Genomic DNA, 26780 nt, shown 5'->3' with positions numbered 1-26780 from the left:
GAGGAAAAAAATTTCATTCCCAAGATTTAATTTTATCCACTTAATGTAAGTAATGAGTGAAGTAAGATAATACCAATTTATGCTAAAGCTTATACACTCCAATGTTTTAAAAAATACATTAAAATAAAAAGATCTGATTATTTGTATCTGTTTTCTTCAAAAATGTATGATTACATATCTAAATATTATCATTTGTGAAATGAAGTATCTGGATATACTAAGGCTGTGACTGAATTCACCTGGATTCTGTCTTATTCATTTGAAATCAATACTTGATAATCTTTGTAAAGAAAAGTAACCCAGGCCCTTGCTAAAGTGATTTTTATGAGCTGAAAGGGTTGAAAGGTACTAGATGAATACAGCTCTCCAGCACTTGATTTAATTGTTGGTTACATGGACTTTTCTCTTTCCATTGCCTGTCCTTTAAGAAAGTCAATAGGATTTTAAGAGAGAGACTGCAGGAGAGTTAAATTACACATTAGATTAATAAGAAGAGATAATGCAAATAGATTGTTTACGTGTCTAATTTCTTATCAAGCTCTGAGCACACAATGTTCTATCTAGCAGAAATAGGAGATCAAGTTTGAGAATAATTGAGCATATTCTGCTGCCAAAAGAAATGATCCATTAATGGGATAATGTGCCACAGAACGTGTTCCTGTTTTGAGATTTTCACAAATATAAGAGACACAGTAAATTTAGGCAGCTATCCTACACTATCTTTTAATTTAAAATACACACAAAATCGGAGATCATTACTGCTCCTGCCCCACTGCCTAGAAGATGGTATTCATAATGATACTTCTACTGCTACTATAATAATAATTTATACTATGATAATAATTTTTACAATAACATGATAAAAAATGTATACTGTAAAGGACTTACGTGTTTCATCTCATTTTCTTTATTGCAGAATCACATGAAGGCATATTTTTAGCTTATGATGTTTTTCTTGATAAACTTGTAAGCACAATAGTTGTTTATTCATTTAGGTCAGAAATTTCAACAATTTCCTATTAGGTTCTACTTTTTAAGTTTGTGGAATAATATTGATAACTTCCTTCATTTTTCCATTTATATGATATATTTTAAGATATTAACACAACTTGGGGAAAAGAGAATATCTTAATTAATATTACAATTTTATCAACATATACTCATAAACACTATATTATGTCCTATAACTGCTAGCCAGTTCTCGCTGAACATTCCTGATTCTCTTCCTTCTTTAAATATTTCATTTGTGCTAATCTTCCCTCAATCTTATAGCTGACATATATATATCAAAAATCTCTTTGGATAAAAAGATAAAGTTTTAAATGAAATTTAATTGCGAAAAGTAGTATCCTATTTTCTTTATGCTAAAGGGATATAATCACATTTTCAACTATGTCACACAGCAAATAATGAGATATTAATCCACTATATAATTTACTTTGGAAATATTTTTAGATGTCTGCAAATTAATAAGAATAAAAGTGATTCTCAAATATATTTTTGATTGAATTGTAGATAGCTGCCAGTTTGATAACTTTGACTTACAAAAATGTCAATTTTTTTAATTTTGTTTATTCAATTTCATACACACATTTACATTTGTGAGAAATGCTAAACTTGATGTTTTCCATTATTGTAAGAAACCCTAGTAATTATAATTTAAAGTTTATTTCTTTTTCTAATTTTCAAAAAGTGTAATGTTACCTTTGCCGTGAGAAATATACCATATGTCCTCCCTTTGCTGTTTTCCATCTTTCAGATGGAAAATTCAGTTATCTAAAGACAACTCCCATGCAGCATTTTCAGACAATTTTCAGGTAGCTTGGCACAGAGAAAGGGACTTGGTATCTGGAGTCAAGAAGAGGCAGTTTAGGATACTTACTCAGCCATTGTGTGACCTTGGTCCTCCTCATCTTGACCTCTCTGAATCTCATTTTCATTCTTTGTTAAGAGGACACTAGTACCTTCCTCTATAAATAAAGCATGTAAACAATATACAATGCCTATGCTCAGACATTGTACACACTCCTTGCCACTGACCAAATTTGTAAGAACTGAATGTGTCTTTGCTGTAGGCCATGCCCTCTATTCATACTTTTTGTTTTTGTAAACTAGAAATTCTTTGGATATGACTTTCTAGACTGCGTTTTTTATAATACAACCTGTCTTGAATTGTCCAAACCAGCATTTTTTTTGTTTTGTTTTTGTTTAATTAGTTCTGTTCAGAGCAATGAATATAGAAAAAAGAAAGGCCAAAGTAGCAGCATTACAGCAAACAAAATGCACCTTACATTGCAAATGGAGACCCTGAGATCAGTGAGAGGAAGCCTCACTGGCTTCAGACTTCTGAGCGGGTGAATCTGAAATTATTTTGTGCTGCAGTTTTGCGGGCACTCTTATTCTTTCCCAATCTAAAGCCATAAACCAGGAAGACTATTGTTAATGAAAACATTTCAACCACCTTATTACCCCTACTACAACTCATGGCTAATAATATTGAGTGATCATCATATGCTAATTGCTATATTAAAACATTATCCCATTTAATCATCACAACAACTTTATGAGTTAATTATATCATTATAATTTTAAAGTTGCAGAAACGAAAGCTAAGAGACTTTAAATTAGTGATAGTGTCATACTTTCAACTTAAGATTGTCCCACATCAGAGCAACAGGCTCTTAGTCATTATACTATACTCACACACTTATTACAATTGAATTTTTGGATTATGTAAGAGAAAGATATTTCTCTTTCAGCAAAGCTGTGAAATTTATCAGAAGAGACCAGTTTTTGTTTAGTTTTGCTTATTCCTTTAGAACTGGTTCAAAAAATAAATGTATGCAGGATTCAGATTTTCATATTCCAAAAAAAAAAGAATTAATTTGAATGCTGCTTAGAAAGGAAAATGTAAGACAACATAGCTGTTGAAACTTATCCTATTTATTTAAAAAATAATTTTATGAAAAATATAAAGAGATAAGTTAGGCTTAACATGAATGAAAATAGTTTAATCTTGTTTTTATTTTGTTCTTCCAGATAGACTTCTATAAAACAGCTACTGCTGAAGCAAATATCCATAGTCTAACATAGCAGCTAAGCCACTTTGTAACTGTTAATATTACAAAATCTTTGGAATCTATAGTTTAAAAAAATCAGTCTATGTTATTTATTTTTTGTAGGGATCATATCAGGATGATTATTTGAATTTAGCAGATAAGTCTCCCTTTAGAAACACACACATACACACACACACACTCACATATATGTGTGTGTGTACATATGTGTGTGTGTATATATATATGTGTGTGTGTGTGTGTTTTATAATTCAATTATTTATATTCCTTTTTGTATATACCCAGTAATGATATTGCTGGACTGAATGATATTTCTGTCTTTAGGTTTTGAGGAATTGCCATATTGTCTTCCCTAATGGTTGAACTAATTTATTCTTCTACCAGTAGTGTATATTTGGTTATCCTAGGAATTAGTTTAATGTATGACTCTGTGCCTCTGAGTTTTCTGGAGAACCAGGATTAAAGGGATATTAGGTTATTGCCAGGTTTGATATGGTGGTGAACTCAGAGGCTTCTTTCCCTATGTTAACTCTTGGTTCCTTTGCAAGGGACTCTTGGATAAGTTGTAGGCCAATACCCTCATTGTCCTCAATGCCTGTGAGTCAATCTTGAGAGAGGAGGTAATATGCTACTGTGCTAACTAAAAATAAGTAATGTACAGTGTGAAGAGACAGTGATCCAGCTTGGCTCTGTTATTTGTTAGCTGTATTTCCTCAGTTTCTTCATCTGTAAAGTTCTAATAGCATCTGCATAACCAGAGTATTGTGGGGGCAAAGAGATAAGAAAGGTGACAACATTTATTAAAAGGTAGTGCATGCTGAGTATTCACTTTTACATGTTTTTTTTTTTTAATTTTCATAATCTCAACATTCAGTAAGTATTATAGTTATACATTTGGGTTTTATTTTTTTTTTTTATTTTTTTTTTTTTTGAGACGGAGTCTCGCTCTGTCGCCTGGGCTGGAGTGCAGTGGCCGGATCTCAGCTCACTGCAAGCTCCGCCTCCTGGGTTCACGCCATTCTCCTGCCTCAGCCTCCGAGTAGCTGGGACTACAGGCGCCCGCCACCACGCCCGGCTAGTTTTTTTTTTGTATTTTTAGTAGAGACGGGGTTTCACCATGTTAGCCAGGATGGTCTCGATCTCCTGACCTCGTGATCCGCCCATCTCGGCCTCCCAAAGTGCTGGGATTACAGGCTTGAGCCACCGCGCCCGGCCGGTTTTATTTATTTATTTATTTTTACGTTCAGGAGTACATGTGCAGGTTTTTTATATAGGTAAACTTGTGTCTTGGGGGTTTGTCGTACAGATTATTTCAACACCCAGGTACTAAGCCTAATACCCAATATTTTTTTTTCTCCTGTCCCTCCTCTCACCTTTTGCCCTCAACTAGGACCCAGTCTCTGTTTTTGCTCTCTTTGTGTCCTTAAATTCTCATCATTTAGCTCCCACTTATGAGAGAACATGTGGTCTTTGGTTTTCTCTTCCTACATTAGTTTTCTAACCCTAATGGCCTCCATATTCATCTAAGTTCCCACAAAAAAACATAATCTCATTCTTTCGTATGGCTACATAGTATTTTGTAGTGTATATGTACCACATTTTCTTTATCCAGTCTGTCATTGATGGGCATTTAGTTAATTCCATGTCTCTGCTATTGTGAATAGTGCTACAATGAACATTCACATCCATTTTTCATTATGGTAGAATTATTTATATTCCCCTGGGTATGTATACAATAATAGGATAGCTGGGTCAAGTGGTAGTTCTGTTATTAGCTATTTGAGGAATCACCACACAGCTTTCCACAATAGTTGGCCTAATTTACACTCCCACCAACAGTGTATAAGCATTCCCTTTTCTCTGTGACCTCAACAGCGTCTGTTATTTTTTGACTATTTAATAATAACCATTCTGTATTAAAAAGTCAAAAAAATAACAGATGCTGGCAACGCTGTGAACAAAAATGAACACTTTTACACTGTTGGTGGGAGAATAAATTAGTTCAACCATTAAGGAAGACAATATGGCAATTCCTCAAAAGCCTAAACACAGAAATATCATTCAATCCAGCAATATCATTACTGGGTATATACAAAAAGGAATAAAAATCATTGAATTATAAAAAACACATGTGCATGTATGTTCATTGCAGCACGATTCACAATAGCAATGACATGGAATCAACCTAAGTGCCCATCAGTGATAGACTGAATAAAGCAATGGTGTTACATATACACCATGAATACTATGCAGCCATACAAAGAATGAAAAGAATGAGATAATGTTTTTGTTTGTTTGTGTGTGTGTGTGTGTGTGTGTGTGTGTGTGTGTAAACAGAAATAGAACTGGATGCCATCATCTTTAGCAAACTGATGCAGGAAGAGAAAACCACAGGTTCTTGCTTATAAGTGGGAGCTACATAATGAGAACACATGTAAACATAGAGGAGAACAACATATGCTGGAGCCTATTAGGGGGTGGAGAGTGGAAGGAGGGAGAGAATCAGAAAAAAATAACTAATGAGTACTAGGCTTAATACATGGGTGATGAAATTATCTGTATAACAGCAGCACCCCATAATACAAGTTTACCTCTGTAATAAACCTTCACAGGGACCCCTGAACTTAAAATAAAAGTTTAAAAATAGCCATTTTGACTGGTGTGAGATGGGATCTCATGGTGATTTTGATATGCGATTCTCCAGTTATAAGTGATATTAAGTTTTTTTCATATGCTTGTTGGCTGCATGTATGTCTTCTTTTGAAAAGTGTCTGTTCACGTCCAGTGCCCACATTTTAGAGGGTTCTTTGTATTTTCTGGTACATTTAAGTTCCTTGTAGATACTGGATATTAGACCTTCGTCAAATGCAGTTTGCAAATATTTTTCCCATTCTGTAGGTTGTCTGTATACTATTTCTACTGAAACTATTTGAAACAATTAAGGAGGAAGATCTCCTCCCTAATTCATTGTTTGAGGCCAGAATCATCCTGATACCAAAACCTGGTAGAAACATAACCAAAAAGAAAACTTCTAGACAATGTTTGTGATGAACATTGATGAAAAAATCTTCAATAAAATACTTGCAAACTGAATCCAGCAGCACATCAAAATTGAACTCACCATGATCAAGTAGGCTTCATTGCTAGCATGTAAGGCTGGTTCAACATACACAAATCGATCAATATAATTTATGACATAAATGGAACTAAAGACAGAAACCATATTATTATCTCAATAGATGCAGAAAAAAACTTTTGATAAAATTCAACACCCCTTTATGTTACAAACTCTCAATAACTAGATATTGAAGAAACATATCTCAAAACAATAAGAGCCATCTATGACAAACTGACAGTCAACATCATACTGAATGGAAAAAACTAGAAACATTCCTTTTGAAAACTGGCACAAGACAATTATGCCCTTTCTCACTACTCCTATTCAACATAGTATTGGAAGTCCTGGCCAGAGCAATCAGTTGAGAGGAAGAAATAAAGGACTTTCAAATAGGAAGAGAGGAGGTGAAACTATCCCTGTTTGCAGACATGAATCTACACCTAGAAAACCACATAGTCTTGACCCTAAAGCTCCTTCAGCTGATACACAGCTTCAGCAAAGTTTCAGGAGGCAAAATCAATGTACAAAAATTACTACCATTTCTATATACCAAAACAGCCAAGCCACGAGCCAAATCAAGAACACAATCCCATTCACAATTGGCACAAACAGAATAAAATACCTAGGAATACAGCTAACCAGAGAGGTGAAAGATCTCTACAGTGAGAATGATAAAACACTGCTCAAAGAAATTGAAGATGACACAAACAAATGGAAATACTATCCATGTTCATGGATAGGAAGAATTAATATAATTATAATGGCTGTACTGCCCAAAGTAATTTACAGATTTAATATTACTCTTATCAAACTAACAACGACATTCTTCACAGAACTAGAAAAAATAAAAACTATTTTAAAATTCATATGCAGCCCCCAAAAAGCCTTAATAGCCAAGGCAATCCTAAGCAAAACTAACAAAGCTGGAGTCATCACATTACCCAAGCTATACTACAGGGCAACTGTACTGAAAACAGCATGGTACTGGTACAAAAACAGATACATAGACCAACAGAACAGAATAGAGAGGCCCGAAATAAGGTCTCACATCTCCAACCATCTGATCTTTGACAAAGCTGACCAAAACAAGCAATGGGGAAAGGATTCCCAATTCAATAAATGGTGCTGGGAGAACTAGCTTACCATATACAGAAGACTGAAACTGGACCCTTTTCTTACACCATATACAAAAATCAGTTCAAGATGGATTAAAATCTTAAATGTAAAACCTAAAACTATAAAAACCCTGGAAGACAACCTACGCAATACTATTCTGGACATAGGCACAGGCAAAGATTTCATGATGAAGATGCCAAAATGCCAAAATCACAACAAAGGCACAAATTGGCAAATGGGATATAATTAAACCTAAGAGCTTCCTACAGCAAAAGAAATTATCAACAGGATGATCCATTTTTATAAACAAAGAAGGTGAAGACCAGAGACAATGAGTCATTTGCTCATGGTCACCTGGTTAGGGAGTAGCAGAGGTAGAATTTAAATCCAGTTATTTGAGACACTGAAGACCATCTTCCTCATCACTATGATGGGCAATGTGTAGCACAGGGGAGGATTTATATGTCACAGTTACTGTTGAACACTGACAACAAAGGCTGCTTTACTCATGGAGGAGAAATGATAATATTATGTTTGTTAACAGAAAAGAGACTGAAGTCTCTATCAGGGCTTGAAACAATTACAAAAACCACTGGATTACTTGGCTGAGAGGTTATGGCTCAGGGAAAACAGTTTAAATGCATAATTTTAGGACACTAGCTATCTAAATCTCCATGTAATTTGTTTACAGTAATCACTTTAAACTTTAATTTAATTTACTTGTTAAGCTTTAATATAAAAATCAGTTCTTCTAGGGAGTGTGCTTATTATTTAAAAACAAAACACAGCAGTTTATTCATACTCTTAAGTAGTTAGAACCAGGAACAATTATGCCCTTTTAGTCCTGTACATATCTATTACCATAAGAGGTTCAGACTCTCATTCTATCCCCCATCTCCATTTGGCTCTGAACAATCTGTTTTCTGACCACACTCTCACATTCCCTAAATTCTGGAATGCCACTGAGTGCCTTCTAGAACTTATGAAATGGCATCAGTTAAAAAAAAGAAAAAGTTTTGGCTCTTCCTTGGAGTGATGCATTATTTCTCCTGCAGCCTCCTTATGGTGCATATTTTTGTTATTGTTATCATTATTGTTTGTTTTATTTTATCTGCCCACATCTCTCAAACCTCTGGGTTTGCAGTAGATAAAATAAGCTTTAAATTCCTCATTGATATTTCAAAGCCATCTTCTCTCAAAAACAAAAACAAAACCACCCAACTTTGAATCATATGCCATCAACTACGTATTTACTAAATATCCACTTTAGGATCACTCTTTCTCCTGTAGAGTTCTTGGATCAACATCACTCTCAAACACTAGTGCTGCTATAAATCTTGACACTTTTAAGTCCTGGTTGACATGTAGTTTATTCTTTCTCTGGTTTCTCAGCTCCTCCAATGATTATTTATTTCTATCCTACTTTAGCCATTCGTTCTCATGCTCATAACCCTACCATAGGTTTTCTATTCTGATTGTAAATTTGAGTCATCTGTGGAGCACCTAAAAATATGAAACCTCAGGACCCATACTGGGGTTTTGTGACCTGCTTTAATTTGTTATAATTCACAAAAGAATCAAGAATCCTGGTGATTAACATTATCGATTATTGTTATTATTGTAATCTCAAACTCAAGAATCCAATTATTTAAAAAGTATCACTTTATTCTACCCTAGTTCCTCTAATACTCCAGATTGAGAAATCTTTTGACTTTTATATGAATCTGCCATAATACTGCTGATTTTTTCATATGTCACATGTTAATATCTTCACTTCACTTTCTAACAGCTAAAACTCCATGCCATGATTAAAATCACTCTTTCCATTTACCCTCATTCCATGTCACTATCTAGCACAATCTCAATTCTGGTTAATTCTATATTCCTTCTACTTGAACAAACCTACCAAACAGAACCTATCTGAAGAAAATTACAGTTGGTCTCATTTAAAATTTATAACCATGGAGTCTAACTCCTTGATTATGCACTAGATTCCATCCCTTTCTCAGACATTCCTCAATATTTATCTGGATCACCTATTTTATAAATCTCTACTGAATCAACTCAGCCAGCAATATCACACATAATTTCTTTGAAACAAATTTCCCTTGACCTTCTATTCCTTCTACAGACCAACTACATTATTCTGCCCTTTTAAATTACACTCCTTTGAAAAAGACTTTTAGTCTCCAATTTCTGTTCTTCCATTCTCTCTTGAATATTGCCCAAACAAAATTTTTCCCTGCTATTTTACTGCAACTGCTGTTGGCGATGTACCCAATAACCTCCATTTGCTACATGCTTAATAAATTCTCAAAATTTACTCAAAATGAAGCAGAATTTGATAGCATTGATTGCTGTTTTATCCCTGATATACTTTCTTTACTTGATTTCTAGGACACTATACTCTCTGGTTTTTCTTTTCTGTCACTGGTTGTCTTCATAGTTCTACCACTAATTCTTTCTCCCTTTCAAGTGGACATAGAAAACCCAAAGTATCAGTCTGCATAATTACCTTGGTGATTTCACTTCAGCATGTGGCATAGATATCATCTGTATGGTGATAACTTTTGGAATTATATATTCAGCCTAAATACTCCCCATGAGCTTCTATATCCAGCTGCCTGATCAGCATTTCCACATAAGCATAGAGCAGTATCTCAAACTTCAAAGGTCTGAATCAAAGTCCTGAGCTGTCCCTTAACCAAACCTGTTTCACTTAAAATCTTCCCCACTTCAATAAGTGGCATCTCTGTATGTTCAAGTTCTTAGTTTAAAACGTTTGCATCATTCTAGATTCTTCTACATGGAATCCAGTCAAATCTTTCAGCAAATCCTGTTGACTCCACATTCTGAAAACTCCTCTCCATCCTCATTGATCTCATTATGGTGAAGTATTCTTACTTTTATTGTTGCACTAGCCTTCTTTTAAGCGTATGTGTACATATTATCTATGTAGATATATAGATATATCTTTAAAATACATATATTTTTTTAAAAATATATATCTTTAAAAAATGTCACATATTTTTTTCTGTTTACTGACTTGTTAGAAGGCTTATGAAGACATAAATTATTTTTCTGTTTTGTCTATTTTCACTGCTTTATTCCCAGCAACTAAAAGGATATGTGGTGCACCAAAAGTGTTCAATCTTTTCAGTGAAACAGTGAACCAAGAAATTAGTTTTATTTTCCTGCAAGATTCATTACGTGAAAACATAAAACCTAAGAAAGAGTTTGAAAGTTTACTAATATGAGAAAAGATAGGGATGTTTTAGACTACTGTAAAAACTCACAAGTATGAAATGCTGGTTATTGAGCTGATAGATTGTTGATAATAATTAATATGTCAAAAAAATTCAGTACTCAGATTTGAGAAATTTCTGAGTAGACTAAGGCATATCTTCCTTTTTATTTCAGAAATGAAATGACAGTTAAAAATAATATACTAGCAACTATACAGGAAGATGGAATTAATGTTTAAATTTTTAAAAATGGAATAAGAACAAAATTCCATTTTAAACAATGAATAAAACATAATAAAAACATTTTACACATCTGTAATATATGTAAAAAAGTTTCTATGACCTTACACAAAAGCCTTTAAAAATGGTTTTGCACAATAGCAACATTAAGCAAAAAATGTGAGTGTAAAATGGAAATGAAAAACAATTCAAGATGATCAATACACAATGAAAAGCTATTTAACCTCACTAGTAACCAGAGTAAGTTTATATGGCTCTCTGTATTATATTGAGAGTGATTGAAAAATATAGACAATGCTCAGTTTTAAGAGAGGAATTAGCCTGTGAAAAAGCCCTGACAAGATAAAGTTTAACATGTTCAAGGCATGAAAGACAGCTAGTGTTCGTGGAATACAATAAATGAAAGAGAAAACTTAAGCCATTTTAGACTACGGGAAAGAGGTGGCTTTATTTCTAACTGAAATGGGGATATTCTTAAAGTTGTATGCAGGCAAATGATAGACTTCGTTTACATTTTTGAAAGATGATTGTGGCTATTGTGTGAGAACCGCGAGAGCAACAGAAGTGTGGCAACTCATTAGGTAGTGTCAATATTATTCCATGTGAAAGACCATGACGTTCTGTACCATATGATACCTGTGAATATAGAAGAGAAGAATAGAGAAACCTTTGGGAGGCCCAGTTTTCAGAACTGGCTACTCGGTTGATACAGAGAATGTGGGTGAAGAAAGAACAAGCATATGCCAAGAAAATGTTTTATAAATGACAGAGCTGGGATTCCTGCTTGGCTCTGTCTAATTTAATGTCCCATGTACTTTCACAATGGTAGATATATTGGGGAATGAAAGAAATTTAAACCAGTATTCTTCATTTAATCAGGACCCTACAAATGATTAGGGTGTCGTCATGGGCACAAACTTCTGTAAAAGGTGTAAAAGTTCACGGTATTTCTGCTCAGATTCCTCTTCCTTTCCGGTTCTCCTTATATTAGGTGTGACCAAGAAAGTTTTAATTCCCCTGAGTTTAAATAAACTTTAGACAGGCTTCCTGACTAAGCGTCCAACTTCACTTTTCTTGTAGCAATGACTTAAAAAAATTGTTATTGTAATTTGTTTCCCAGCCCATTTGAGATGTAAATCTTTATTATTATTATTATTATTATTATTATTATTATACTTTAAGTTCTAGGGTACATGTGCACAACGTGCAGGTTTGTTACATATGTATACATGTGCCATGAGATGTAAATCTTTTTAAAAGACTGCCAGTTTTACAACTCAGGAATGATTTTTTTCTTAAGGGCCTGGGAGCTATTTGAAATGTCGTCATCAAGGAAGATGGACATGCCTATCTCTCATTCTCTGTGGCAGGGAAACTAACTTTGGTGGACACTTTGCTTCAGGTTGTGAAACTACTTTCTGTCCTGAAGAAATTAAAAAGTTTGCTTTTCTTTTAGGTCAGGACAATTAGCAAACACAGATGGCCTATGTTCTTTCCCACCTCAGCTCTTAAAAACTCTCCTGCCCTTTTGTTTCAAGGGAATTGAGTTCAGACTACATTCTTGTCTTTCTCCCAATTGCAATATCCATGAATAAGTCTTCCTCGCCTGTTTAACTTTGCCTGGTTTTATTTAGTAGGGGGATTTGGGGTAGGCATAGGCATTTTGGGAACCCAACTGACGGGAAACAAAGTCAGCGCTAGAATTAGTTTAGATGTAGTGCACATGTGTGTCATACTTCTGTTACTTCTGCGTTCAGTAATTGCTAATAAGGTTTCACAGGCTAATAAGGTCAGCACTAATATTCAAGCGTCAATTTGTTTGAAATTAATGCTAATGATCTTAACAATATGCAGAATTATCTGTCTCATGTTTAGTGAGCCATCAACAGGCCGTTTATTTTAAAACCATTCTAGCTTGGCCAGGCACAGAGGCTCAGGGCTGTAATCCCAGAATTTTGGGAGGCAGGTGGGAGGATCGCTTGAATCCCAGCAGCTGGGAGGATAACTTGAAGGTGGGAGTTCGAGACCAGCCTGAGTTACAAGATGCTCCCCCTCCGCCCCAATCTCTACAAACAAAGTAAATAAATAAATAAGTCAAGCACGGTGGCGTTGCCTGTAGTCCCAGATACTCAGGAAGCTGATGCAGCAGGATGGATGGGTCCCAGAAACTCCAGAATGCAGTAAGCTATGATCATGCCACTGCATTCCAGCCTGGAGCAGAAACAGAGTGAGACTTTGTTTAAAATATCATTCTGATTGCCCACTTCTATCTCACCCATGCTTTATAACCTCACTCTTTTTCTCTGCTTAGCTATGCCTAAGAACCTATGTTTCTCCTTCATCTTATAATGAATTGTCCAATTATATTTTTACAGAGCCTTATTTTCTGGTCAAATGCCACAAAATGCTGACAACGATGATGAAACAAACAAAAACATTAACAAGGATTTAATCAACAAACAGTGGTCACTCCAAAAATTATTTAAGACCACACACTGCAAAAGGAAGTACAAAGAAAATAAGTTTTGAAATCTTAAAGTTTATACTAAAAGAAACTAAAAGGAGATTTTGACAAATTTAGAAACAATCCTAGAATTTACATAGCATTTCCAATAACAAGTTTGAAGCTGAAAGAAATCTTTCTAAACATTAATTAATAATAAATATATTCATCAACCATACTAGAAGAAAGACTGAATTACATTTTGTATTTTTGTAGAGACAATGCTATTTCATATGACATGGTAATCAGAAAAAAATACAAACAAAATGTAAGAAAATATAGAGGTAGGCGAGAAAGTTACATGGTGAAAATATGATTTTAAAAATAGTTCTGGTGTTCAAAATTTGTAACTTTATAAAATTGGCTATTTATTGTGATTTATATAGTAATGTTTGGACTTAATTTGACAATGTAATTTTGCCCTTTTTTTTTTTTTTTAACACAGAGGACACCTCAAATTTTCTAACCTTCAAAACCTGATACACCTAAAGCAGGCTGTCTTAACATCTCAGATAGAATTTTTCTAAACATGTTTTCTTAAAGAAATAGGCAGTTTATTTAAAATAATGAAATAGGCTTCTGAGATTTCAATAGAAAATAATTTTAGTATTTTAATCTTCTATAACTGGTCAGAGAGCAAACATTATTTCAGGATCATTGGAAGTATGTCTGAGAAATATCAGAGAGGGGCAAATCATTGAAAAAATGATGTTAATTACCTGAGGATTTTGCAGCATGATGTAAAGCGAGGCTGGTGTACAAGATCAGGTCTGGAAGGCTGGACTCCAAATCTAAGATAAAAGTGTCGGTAAAAAGATGAAATGTGAAGATGAGGGGAAGAAAACCAAAATAATATATATAAAATTATTAATAGTTGAGGTCTATTTGTGGGTTTAAACTTGGCAGGGGATACTATAATATTGCATATTAATGACTCTTTTGTGACTTGTTAAAAATTGACTTATTTGCAATACAAGTAAATAAGGATTCCCAGAAGTTCAGAATGGTAAAGAAAGCCCTTTAAGATGCTCAAAGCTGTGAAAGTAGTGCCTGTTAGGAAAAACGTTCAAATAAAATCATCACCTTCATAAGCTACATATGTCTTCAAAGTCAAGCATTTCTCAGGTTAGGTATTTCTCTGTGACCCATTTTATTTGTATTTTGGGCAAGTTCACTGTGAAATAAGAATGTTCACAATGTTAATATCATCCTGGGTATTAATTGACTATCAGTCTGTCTGATCATGAGGAAAACTAACACAACATTAAAATATAGTAATAATGATCACGGCAAGAAGGAGAATACTGGGGAGAATATTGAATGACTCGGAAAAGACTCATTGTAACTATATTTAAGGAAGATGAAATTTCCACAATTTAAATTGTTCGGAGATCTTATTTTTTGTTTGTTTGTTTTTACTGTCTCTGACATCACGACACCAAATAAACAGTTTTTCTCGATTATTTTTATATATAAAGCTTAAAAGCCAGTACAATTCATCCCATGCTTCTTTTTATGTACAAAAAGTCTTTATGTGTATTAAATAGACATTTGGGTACTTGTGCTTTGATAGTTTAAACTTCTTTTTACATTAGTTGGAAAAAGAAATTTTAGTTTTTAAGAAATAATATTTAAAACATCAAAAACATTTAGCATTTAGTGTTACACTGCATTTTTCTCAGTTGAGGAAAGTCCTGTCTGATCTGAAGATTATGTGTTGTCCCTGAACTTATTTCTGATTTTGTGATAAGCATTGCAATTGTTTGAGCATTTTAGAAAATCTTATAATGCATATATAACATTTGCAGTAGTATTTGATTGTTTAAAGTAACTATGATTGCAATATAGATAATTTTGTTTATGTATAAGCCTGGAAAATTGCTCATGAGTTTACATCTCTCTATATATATCAATATAATCTATGTTCCATCATAAAAGGCTGCCTCAGTTTCAAGCCACTGTACTGAATCCCTGGAGTTACCAGTCAAGAAATATGAATGTGGGAACTGGGCAATGTTCAAGAAAAATAAAGCAGCCTTCTCAGTCTATCTTAGGTTTTTTATTTTTTCACTTCAGATAAAGATATGGGTATTGAAACTTTTATGAGTTGAATTACGTCCGCTCAGAAAGGATATGTCAAAGTCCTACCTACCCCAGTACTTCAGAATGTGCCCTTATTTGGAAATAGTGTCATCATACAGTTAAGGTAGTATGTGATCATACTGTAGTAGAAGAGACACCTAATGCAACACCTTGGTTTTAGATTTCTAAACTCTGAGTGCTGCTCTAACAAATACCAGAAAATGTGGAAATGGCTTTGGAATTTGGTCACGGGTAGAGGCTGGAATAATTTTTAGGTGCACGATAGAAAAAGCTTAGATTGCATCGAAGAATCTGTTAGAGAAATTATGTATGTTAAAGGTAATTCTACCAAGGGATGAGATGGAAATGAAGAACATGTTATTGGAAACTAGAGGAAAAATGTTTCTTCCTAAAAAGGGGCAAACAGAGAATGTGTAAGCAATGAACTTGAATATTTATTTATTGTTTGTTTGTTTATTTATTTATTTATTTATTTTTATTTTATTGTTTTTTTTTGAGACGGAGTCTCGCTCTGTCACCCAGGCTGGAATGCAGTGGCCGGATCTCAGCTCACTGCAAGCTCCGCTTCTCAGGTTTACGCCATTCTCCTGCCTCAGCCTCCCGAGTAGCTGGGACTGCAGGCACCCGCCACCTCGCCCGGCTAGTTTTTTGTATTTTTTTAGTAGAGACGGGGTTTCACGGGGTTAGCCAGGATGGTCTCGATCTCCTGACCTTGTGATCCGCCCGTCTCTGCCTCCCAAAGTGCTGGGATTACAGGCTTGAGCCACCGCGCCCGGCCTATTGTTTATTTATTTATTCATTCATTCATTTGTGAAACAGAGTCTCACTTTGTCACCCAGGCTGGAGTGCAGTGGTGTGATCTTGGCTCAGTGCAGCCGACTTCATGGACTCAAGTGATCTTTCCGCCTCAGCCTTCCGATTAACTGGGACTACAGGTGCACACCACCACACCCAGCTAATTTTTGTACTTTTAGTAGAAATGGGGTTTCACCATGTGCCCAGGCTGTTCTCGAACTCCTGGACTCAAGTGATCTACCTGTCTCGGCCTCCCAAAGTGCTGAGGTTACAGCTGTGAGCCACCATACTGGGTCAAACTTGAATATTTAGCTGAGAGAATTTCCGAGCAAAGTGTTCTTCACCACAGTCTGATTTCTCCTTGCTGCTTATAGTGAAACGTGAGGAGATAAACTGAAGAAGGAACTGTTCAGCAAAAATACAAAAGAACTTGATTTGGAAAATTTGCACCCTATCCAGGTAGTGTAGTTTGGAAACGGTGCCAAGAATTTGACTGGAAAAGCATTTGCTACAGAGATCAGGTGTGTGACTTACAGATCTAATCAGCCACTCAGCAGAAGCCAGGAACAATGATGTGGTTTTCCAGGAAAGGTCTGTGAAGGAATTTCTTGCCTGATATCTTGGTCCCTAATGCATTGCACAAGAGGCTGACAAAAATTAGGAGAATTTTGTATCAGCAGAAACACTGCTAGCTTGGACTGAAAGGAACAGGGATGGGATACAATTAAGGAAAAATGACTCTTAAGACAGAGCTACAAATGCAAAGGCCTGGGATAGCACTACTTCCTAGGTTCTAGAGAGTAGTGCTGCTGCCTAGAGCTGAGCTGGCAAGGCCATCCCTCCAGGCCCAAAGAAGAGCAAATTTGGCAACGAATCGTTATTTTTAAGCCTTGAAAGTGAATGGAGGCAGGGTGCGGTGGCTCATGCCTGTAATCCCAGCACTTTGGGAGGCAGAGGCAAGTGGATCACCGGAGTTCAGGAGTTCAAGACCAGCCTGGTCAACATGGCAAAATGCCATTTCTACCAAAAATACAAAAAAAAAAAAAAAAAAAAAAAATTGTCTGGGCATGGTGGTGCACACCTGTAGTCCCAGCTACTCAGGAGGCTGAGGCAGGAGAATCACTTGAACCCAGGAGGCGGAGGTTGCAGTGAGCCAAGATCACACCACTGTACTCCAGTCTGTGCAACAGAGTGACTCTCTGTCTCAAAAAAAAAAAAAAAAAAAAAAAAAAGAGGATGGAATTTGCCCTACTCTGTTGCTAGCTTGCTTAAACCAACTACCTTTTTTTCCTTCCGATTTCTCCCTTCTTGAAAGGAAATGTCTGTCCTGTTTCTATAACTTGTTTTCTAGTTTGTCTCAGGATACAGCATGTGCTGAATCTCAAACATACCTGACTTAGTTGATATTTATATGAGATTTAGAGTTGATGCTGGAATGAATTAAGACCTTTGGAGATGTCGAGGTGAAGTGAATGTATTTTGCACGTGGGAAGGATGTAAATATGTTGGGAGGCATGCTACATGCTAGATGCTGACCTCTTATGGACTGAATTATCTCACTCCCTACCCAACCCTGACCAAAAAATATATATATATATTTATATGTTAAACTTCTAGCTTCCAGAGCCTGATAATGTCACTTTATTTGGAAATAGGATTATTGCAGATGTAATTAGTTAGAATAAGGTCATACCGGAGTATGGTGAGCCTCTAATCCTTTATGACTACTGTCCTTATAAGAGCACAGCCTGAAGACAGTCATACAGAGAAAGCACCATGTGGTGACGGAGGCAGAAACATTAGAGCAATGAAGCTGCAAACCAAGGCCTGCCAATTGCCAGCCACTCACCAGAAACCAGAAGAGACAAGAAAGGATTTCCCCACAGGTTTCAGAAGAAGCATGGGCCTTCCAATGCCTTGATTTCAGACGTCTAGCCCCCAGGGCTGTGTGATAATACATTTCTAAGAAATACAATTTGTAGTGCTTTGTCACAGCAGCCCTAAGAAACGAGTACAGAAACTTATGTTCTTCTGTTACAGGAAAAAAAAAAAAAAAAAAAAGGAACAAATAGTATGAGAAAGATGATGTGTGCCAAATGACATGCAATCTTAGTGACAGGAACCAGGAGAAGTATATGGGAATCATAACAACCAACAGAACAAATTCCATGTTTAAAGGATACAGCTTCTTTTATTAATCTTCTGGCACATTGAGGTTTGATTGTCAACCTTCCATTTCTTTAAGAAAAACTAAAAAATAGGATTTTGTTAGGATTTTTAAAGAGAGGTTAAAATTTCAAATTAATAACTTAAAATATGACTACCCTCAGATTGAACACGATATGTCTTAGCAAATACTTAGGTCATATGTGATTGATTAGCAACCCTCAAAACTGATGGTTAAGGAGAAGAGAATCAAAACAGATTATGGCTATTAGAATTTGCTTATACTATACAGCTATGATAATTTTCTTCCAACAATTTAAGTCTATTGAATAAAACCTTTTTCTGCCATTTTTATCTTCGACTAGTGCAATCAAGTGCAATAGCAAAGAACAACACTTGATGTTTTGCTCCCGTCTTTGTTATTCCAGGTTAATGTACTTCTTATCCTTTTGTTCACTAAAATACATTCATCGTAACCATTTTACTATCCTGCTCTGCTGGTAGAAGAAAGATATATGAAAGAGTAACAATTTGTTAATTATCAAGAGATGTAGGGAGAGTACTTAATTATTTTTGTTCTCTTAAAGTCACAATATATATATATACACATTTTTTTTCAGAGCAATGCTGCCTAAATCAGAGCTTTAACTATTAGTTGCACTCATTAGATTTTAGTAATTTTGGCATAATTTCCTCTTACCCTAACTCATTCCAATACTTCAATTAATTTTCAGGGATTATCTACATAACAACTTCAGATATAAATACACAAAAACCCATCTAGATGGTTATTCCCATTTGGTTGTAAATGGCTTCCTATCAGACACTGCCTCCTGTCCATTGTACCCTCATTTGCAACCATCATGGCAGGTGATTTTCAATTAAAAATACTCATTGGACTTTGTTTGACTCTAAAGGAAAATATTTTTTCTACCAAAAAATATGCAAATGTGACTTTCAGCATGGGCCATGTGACTTTCAGCATGGGAAATAGTTTATTAAGATAAAATCTGTAGCTCTGAAAGCAATTAATATTCAAACTAGTGGTAGAAATGGAAGATTAAATATTAATTCAACATTTTTAGTTTCAATTGTTAAAGGAAAGCCCTTTTACCATTGCAGCATTTCATTTGGTTTGGCTTCAAATTCATTATCCTCATATATCAGCTTTTATTCATGTGAATTTTGATTTGGGTTTTGTTTTCTTAAAAAGAGAGTAAATGCACCTAAGTAGGAAAACCAAAGTATTTATAGCCCCTAAAAAAACGAAAGAAAATAAATGAACAGAATATAAAAACAAGTCCCAGTGCAAAAGCCATTTATACTATGGTTGAAAAATACTTTGTAAATGAAAACATACTATTTATAACACCTGTTAAAAGAGAACAACATTTGCAGAAACTATTTGCCATGCCTTTATACTTACTAGGAGAAGATAGTTTATGGATTTTTCTAGAAGGTGCCAGCTCCTCTCTGTCTGGCCTGCTATAAACCTTTGATAATTAATAGACTGTCAACTGCTCCTCTGAAACTTCTATGCCTCTAGTTCCCATGAATGCCACCCAATATAGCCCCCATGTTTCAAATACCCACATCCACACTATAAAAGAAGAGCCATGTTTACTTGGCTACAAGCTGGTCTCTGATTATCAGTACTTGAAAAATTACTCTTGCCATATAATTTACAATACTCCTTTGCTTTTGATTGCAAAAGCACATCAATGGAGATCACATCCTCCTAAAAATTACTGCTTATGTATACCATGGGTTCACGAACATATTTATTGCTACAATGACAAGAATAAAAGAGACATATTTCTCAAAATTCTCTGCCATTCACTTTATTTCCATGCTGATTCTTCCCAACCCACTCCAAGGCACAGATATCTCCTAGAGAGGAGCTGCAACCTGAAGTATCTCCAGGGATTGACTACTGTCATCGAACAGTGCCTATCACAAGAGAATTCTAGGTGGTCATTTGTTCCTGCCTAGCTTCTCAGTGACAAGGAGCTTACAATTGAAAGCACTTTATGCTATGGAAGTAGAGAAACATTTTATTCCACTAAGTTAGAGTTTATTATTTAGGGATTCAAAATATAAATGTGGAAAAACAAGAAACAGAGCTAGGCTATAGATGTAACTCTTGTCTTGTTGCATTACCGATCTTGTGTTTCAAGTATTCACCATTCTGTGGGCTATAGAAACATCTGTCTGCATATTCACAAGACAAATATGGGGAGAGGTTATAGGTCAAATAACAGAGACCAATGAACACCCTACACTAAATTAATCAGTGACCATTTGCTCTGCTTCCATCATATTTTATGGACATGAACTACAATACAAAGCAATCAGCCTGTGATATGATAAGACCCATGTTTTTGAGAAACAAATAAGTAATGGGATATGATTCAAAATGTGAAAATAATTACATAATTATACCCCTAAGGGATTTACAAGGCTTGACATGTGCTGAAATGTTTCTAAATACTACAAGGGTGATTGATATATTTTATATAAACCTTATCTCCCACAGTTGCTTCATTTTAAAGATAAGAAATGCAATTACTGTATTGTAAGTAAATACACACAGAGATATACAGGAGAGTTAGACAGTCTGAAGGCTGAAAGGGCCACATAGGAATTTAGGACAAACTTTATTGTAAGATTTTAAAAATATGAATTGAACTGTTTTAGTATTAGAAGATAAACCTTCTTATTGAATTGAACTGGGATTCACATTCATATAAAAGTGACCATCCTTAATTAGCAGCCTAGAATTCCACCCGTTAGAAACACAGATTCTCCCCATTGCCCACTGTAATGCCAATGACACTACATATATAGCTGCCTTCAGTTTTAGGGTATGCTTGCTGAGAAAATAGTAAATCTCCTCCAGTTCCCTCTTGCAAATATTTCCATCTTATCTAGAGCGTCTCTCCTGGCTCTAAGCTGTAAAGCTCTCCTGAGGGAGGGGTAGAACACTATAAAAACAAACATATGTTTTTCTTGAAAGAAAAGTCCCTCAAGTTTTGTGAGCAATTTTCCTGCTTGTTTGTGTAGATTTATTTTTTATTATTACTCTATGATATAATTCACCAAGAAGTGAAATAAAGTGGCTTAGTTATCTTAACACATTTAGTGTATATCTGTAAGCATGTCTACAAATCTGGTGCTTCATATAACTCTGTATACATTAAATAATTGTGATTAATGAATGTATCCTCAAATAGATTATATGCATAAATTTGGGGACCCTGAGATAAGAGAAGCCATTGACCAACCTTGTTAGAGAAGGGGTGGGTTACTAACAAACTGATTTCTAAGATTGCTTCAAAATAGATATATCTGATACTCATCTGACTGTTGCTTGCATATTGGACAAAATTATTTTGAAACTATTCAATGACTTATTTCTTACTCAATTTTTGTCATACTAGGATCATCACAAGGCTTATTTAGAAATAACAGATAGGTAAATAAAAGAAAAAATCACATAGGAGAATTGTAAATTAGTATCAGGTTTTGTTGTGTAAACAAATGTACACACAAGCGAAAAAGTAGTGGTATGAACAGACAAAAGCAATCTTGCTATATAAAATTGTCTGATTATTTTGGTAGCTCCAATTGTTAAAACTGAGAGTGATATGGCACAATGTAGTTGACCAGTTTTTTTAGATCAGTGGTGGCCCCATATCTGTATTTGGAGACTCACATTAGCACCTTCATGAAAGACTCTCTCCAGAATGCAGATACTAATTCTGAGGGCCAGACCTAAAGATGCTGTAGTATTGGAGGTGACAGTGCTCTGTGAGGTAGAAGGACACATACACAGTAAGACTCCAGGTTCCTCAACAGTATTTTGCGGAGCTTGCCAGGCTCTTATAATTAGTTTATGTAGTTGTAGTAGAGCTTATAGAACTTATGGAATCTTCCTATGCAAGCATCTATTTTGAAAAACACTCATTTAACCAATGAAAAGCACTTTCTAACAACATTTCTGCTAAAAAAAAAAAAAAAAAAAAGAACAAAAGATCTCTGATAGAGACTTCAATAATGGCAATTAAAGTACTTAAATATCCACCTTTGGGTTATTGATTTCTTACCTGCATGATTCAAATGCTAACTACTGTTATCAGACTGTATATCAAAAGTTGTTTTTAAAGCAGTTTTTCAAACAAATAAAAATAACTCTTGGCAAACAATAAAGGAAAATAAAAAGCAGTATGGGTATTAAACATACTATGTACCAATCGATAGAACAGGTAAGAAATTATTATATAGGTCTGGAAAAGATGATAGTTTAAAGTATAACCAAGGGCTTGATCTGAGATCAATGAGTTAGCATTACAGCAAAAGAAAAATTTCAGGACCCTGTGAGGAGAAAACAAGTCTGCTGTAACAGTTGTCTAAGAATGGGAAGGGTAGTCACAGGTCATAGTCATTCCATGGGAATCAGTGGTAACACTTGGTAAAGATGCTGCTGAAGGAGACATGAAATTAAGGGGAAAGTTGAAGGGACTATCTTTCAAGTTACTTGCAATGTCATACTTCTTTGACAACCCTGCCTCTCATGTCTTCTTGTTTCTTGATAATATAATAACAGAAGAAAAAAATACTCATTAAATTGACCCAAACTTATATCAACCTAGAGCTCTACCTGTACTTTGGTTGATACATGTAGATCTAGAGTTGACTTGCAGATATAAGAACAAGAGAAGCATGGTTGTTATAGCCTCAAAAGAAGGCAATTTACATTGTAGGAAAAGATGAAGTGCTTTTCTTATATATACTCTTAAATAATGTAGGGGTTATCCAGGGGAAGAGATGAGACAGAGAGCTGAGAGTGTGGAAATGGGAGAAGGGTCAAGGGAATTCTGAATAAAGCAAGCAGATTGAGTAAAGAAATCAGGGTAATAGAAGGCATAATTGGAGAGGGGCAGGACAACAAGAAGAATGGTATTGCTAGGATTAAAATATCTGAAAATAACAAAGATTGGTGAGGTTGTTATTCACTGGGAAGTCGTACAATGTATACACTCCAAAACAATAATATTAAAAACACATTTTAGGTAATAGTTACCTGACACCTGTTTCAGTGTAAATTAGTACACTTACTTTGGAAAATACTTAATTTTATCTTGCTAAACGGAATAAAAGAATCTTCTTTGATCCATAAATTTCACTCAGATGTTTGTATCCTGGAGAAACTTTAATACATTTACAGGGGAAAGAATAACATAGACACTAGAGGACATTTTAGCTTCTGACACCTGGAGCAATCAATAAATACAGCATAATTCTTACTCAAATAAACATAAAGCCTCACACTAAGAATCTATTTAACTCAGGTCCTTTTGCATGATACATCATGTTCAGGCTTCAACAAAAAGTTAGAAAGCATGATAAAAAGCTGCAAACACAATCTAAAGATACAAAGCAAGCATCAGAACCAGACGCAGGTATCACATATATTTTGTAATTACCAGAGTAGGAATTTAAAATGATCATGTTTAATATGCTAGGGTTTCTAATGGAAAAGTGATCAATATATGCAGGAATGTGGAAACTCTAAGAAAGAATCGAATGGAAATGCTATAAATCAATAACACATAACAGAAATGAAGATATTTGATAAGTCTGTTAGTAGATAGAACATGGCCAAGGAAAGAATCAGAGAGGTTGAAGATACATCAAAAAAGTCTCCCCAAACTGAAAAGCAAATAGAAAATAGAGTAAAGAAAAAAATGGAATAGATTATCTATGAACTGCAGAACAAATAAAAATGTGCAATATAAATACAGTGGAAATACAAGACAGAGAAGAAAGAAGAAGAAAAGAACGGAATAAATACTTGAAAGAATAATGGTCAAGTGGCTTCTGTATGACAAAATCAACAAAATGTTAATCCAACAGGTTCCCCTCAAAAGCAATACTGATGCAGACACAGACTCCTCAGCTGGTCAGTTTACCACAGAGCCCTGTAAAATGATATGCCTGCAGAAAGTCTTTCACATTTTCTCATTTCCTTTCCAAAACTTCTTGCTCACTATCTCCATTGCTTGGTTGTGTTCTACATTTTAAATAGATGCTTTGATTCTGTTTTGCCAGTGCTTAAATTTAGTCAGATACCTCAGTTTATTAATCTTGGTACCAAAGACGCTTTCCATGGCCTACACTCTCTACAGCACTTTTGATTGTTAACAGCTAAAACATCTCTGGACTCACCATCTTAATGTAGCATGTTCACCTGCTCCATCTCCTCAGATTCCTGAGAGTCCTCCTATAAAGTTGTGTAGGTGAGTGATAATAGGGACCTCGATGTCGTTGCTTCTTTCTCTTGCTCACCCATGCCAGGAGTAATAATACTTGCTATCCTCATCTTCATGTTCATCTCTTCTCTAGAAGAGATAGCTGCAAAGCACTTACAGATGATATTCAGCACTTCCTTCTCAGCTTCTGCAAGTACCTAACTGCTCACTCTGGGAGAAAGTATCAGGCACACTGACTTCAGAGTGACTTTGCAGATTTTCTTTCTGACTGGCCCCTTGCAGAGAAACTCAATGTGAAACTTTCTGTCATTTACTTACAAACTGGATCCAATGGGTAACCTTTCTCATTTGGTGCTAGATTGATGTAAAATAACTTCACAATAACTTTTCCCACTGACTTTACCATTACATATCAAGGAATAGAAGTGTCATTCACTTCATGGGAGACACAGAAACAGAAAGCATCCCATGAAACTTTGTTCTGTATGAAGCCCCTACATCAAGTGTTCCCTTCATTTGCAAGAAAAAGAAAAATGTTTCATATGAACCTTGTCTCTTAAAATACTATTTTTACTGGGAACATGTCAGAAGTGAGTAAACTAAAACTGTAGACAGCCCCCGGCAGGCTCCTGAAAACTGAAAACCATTGAAAGCCTCATACTCCTTGTCTGGGGACAACCCTTGTGATGACAACAGACATCTACTTCTTTGTCAGGATAATGAGCAAGTTTGAGTAGAGTTGTTGGCATTTTTGGAGAATTCCCATAACTGCCTGGTTCCTTGTTACAATCTCAAGATCATCTGTTCTTTTCAGGTTTCCATTGATCTGATTATGCATTGTAGCTGAAAATCAGAATGGTTTGTAGGGTAATAGAAGTCATTTTGTGAAAGAGGGATGATGTATCACTTATGAGCGTGTCTAGCTTTTATGAAGGCTTTAAGTAATTTTGCCTCATTTTCATGTCTGAGACTTTTGAAAAGAAAGTTCTGAGACCACTAGGTTCATGATGTGAGGTAGATCATATTGTTAAGAAGGGAAATGTTTGTAATCTTTAGTTTGAAGCAATGTGTTCTAGGCTGCCACTTTATAAAGAGTATAATGTGAGAAAGCACTGTGGATAAAATAATCAGGGTTCAATGTATGTAATATTTTGTTTCCTAAAACATTTTAGTAGAGCACTGAATTTATTAAGTCCCTTCTGAAAACGCATGGTTGGAAATCTGCCCATAAACTCAAGTTTCTCTTTGCCATTGGAGCTCAAAGTATATAAAGTGTTAACACAGTAGCACATTCTCATACTTCAGTGTTATAAATAGGGGATGACTTTGATTTTATATAGGACAGAGAACTTAAGCAACTTTTTCAAGGTGACATTTGATAAAGCAATTCTCTGCATAATAAATGTCAGGCACACAGGAAAAAAAAAATGAAAAAAGCTAAGGACATCTAGTTTTTAAATTCACTTCCTTATCTAAACTGTGAAAGTTTTGCAGCTTATGCTATTTCTGATAACATTTTCCAAATAGTAATGTAATAGATATTACTTTAGGAGTAAACTATTGCGGAGGCAATCCAATTTATTGGTTCACTTCATTTGGTGATACTGGCAAGCTCAGTTGTTGTAATTGCTAAAGGAAGATTAAGAGAGGAGTATTATCTGACTTCATGAAGAACAAATTAAGTTATAAGGCAAATCAGTGCAAGGGGAAAACATAATTTGATGTTGTTTTTATGTTTTAATGCTTGTGTTTGTTTTCACCTATTTTAACTCATTTAATTGTCTTAAAATATGTCATAGGTGAAATGTGAGAGTTAATGAATTTTCAGTCTCAAATATTGTTTAACCAAATGGGGTTATGTTCAGTTTTTTCTGAGGCAGACTTTTAGGTTCACTGCTTTCTGAAATAAACTTTAGGACTGTGTTGGATCTTAGTCAGAATAACTTAAGCCAGAACGCTTGAGAGATAGATAGATGACAGCAGGTATTTACTACCTGAGTAGTTAAATAAATATTTCAGACCAATTTTCTTTTCATAGTGCTTCACCAACAGTAATTTATAGGGTGTAGCCGTCGATTAATTCAAATAACATATGTCAGACTGAGCAAAATATTATTTGATCTGCTTCTAACCTGAACATCTAAA

Source organism: Theropithecus gelada, chromosome 6, assembly GCF_003255815.1.
Source record: "Theropithecus gelada isolate Dixy chromosome 6, Tgel_1.0, whole genome shotgun sequence".
Lineage (NCBI taxonomy): Eukaryota > Metazoa > Chordata > Mammalia > Primates > Cercopithecidae > Theropithecus > Theropithecus gelada.
Note: the sequence above shows the minus strand (reverse complement) of the source record.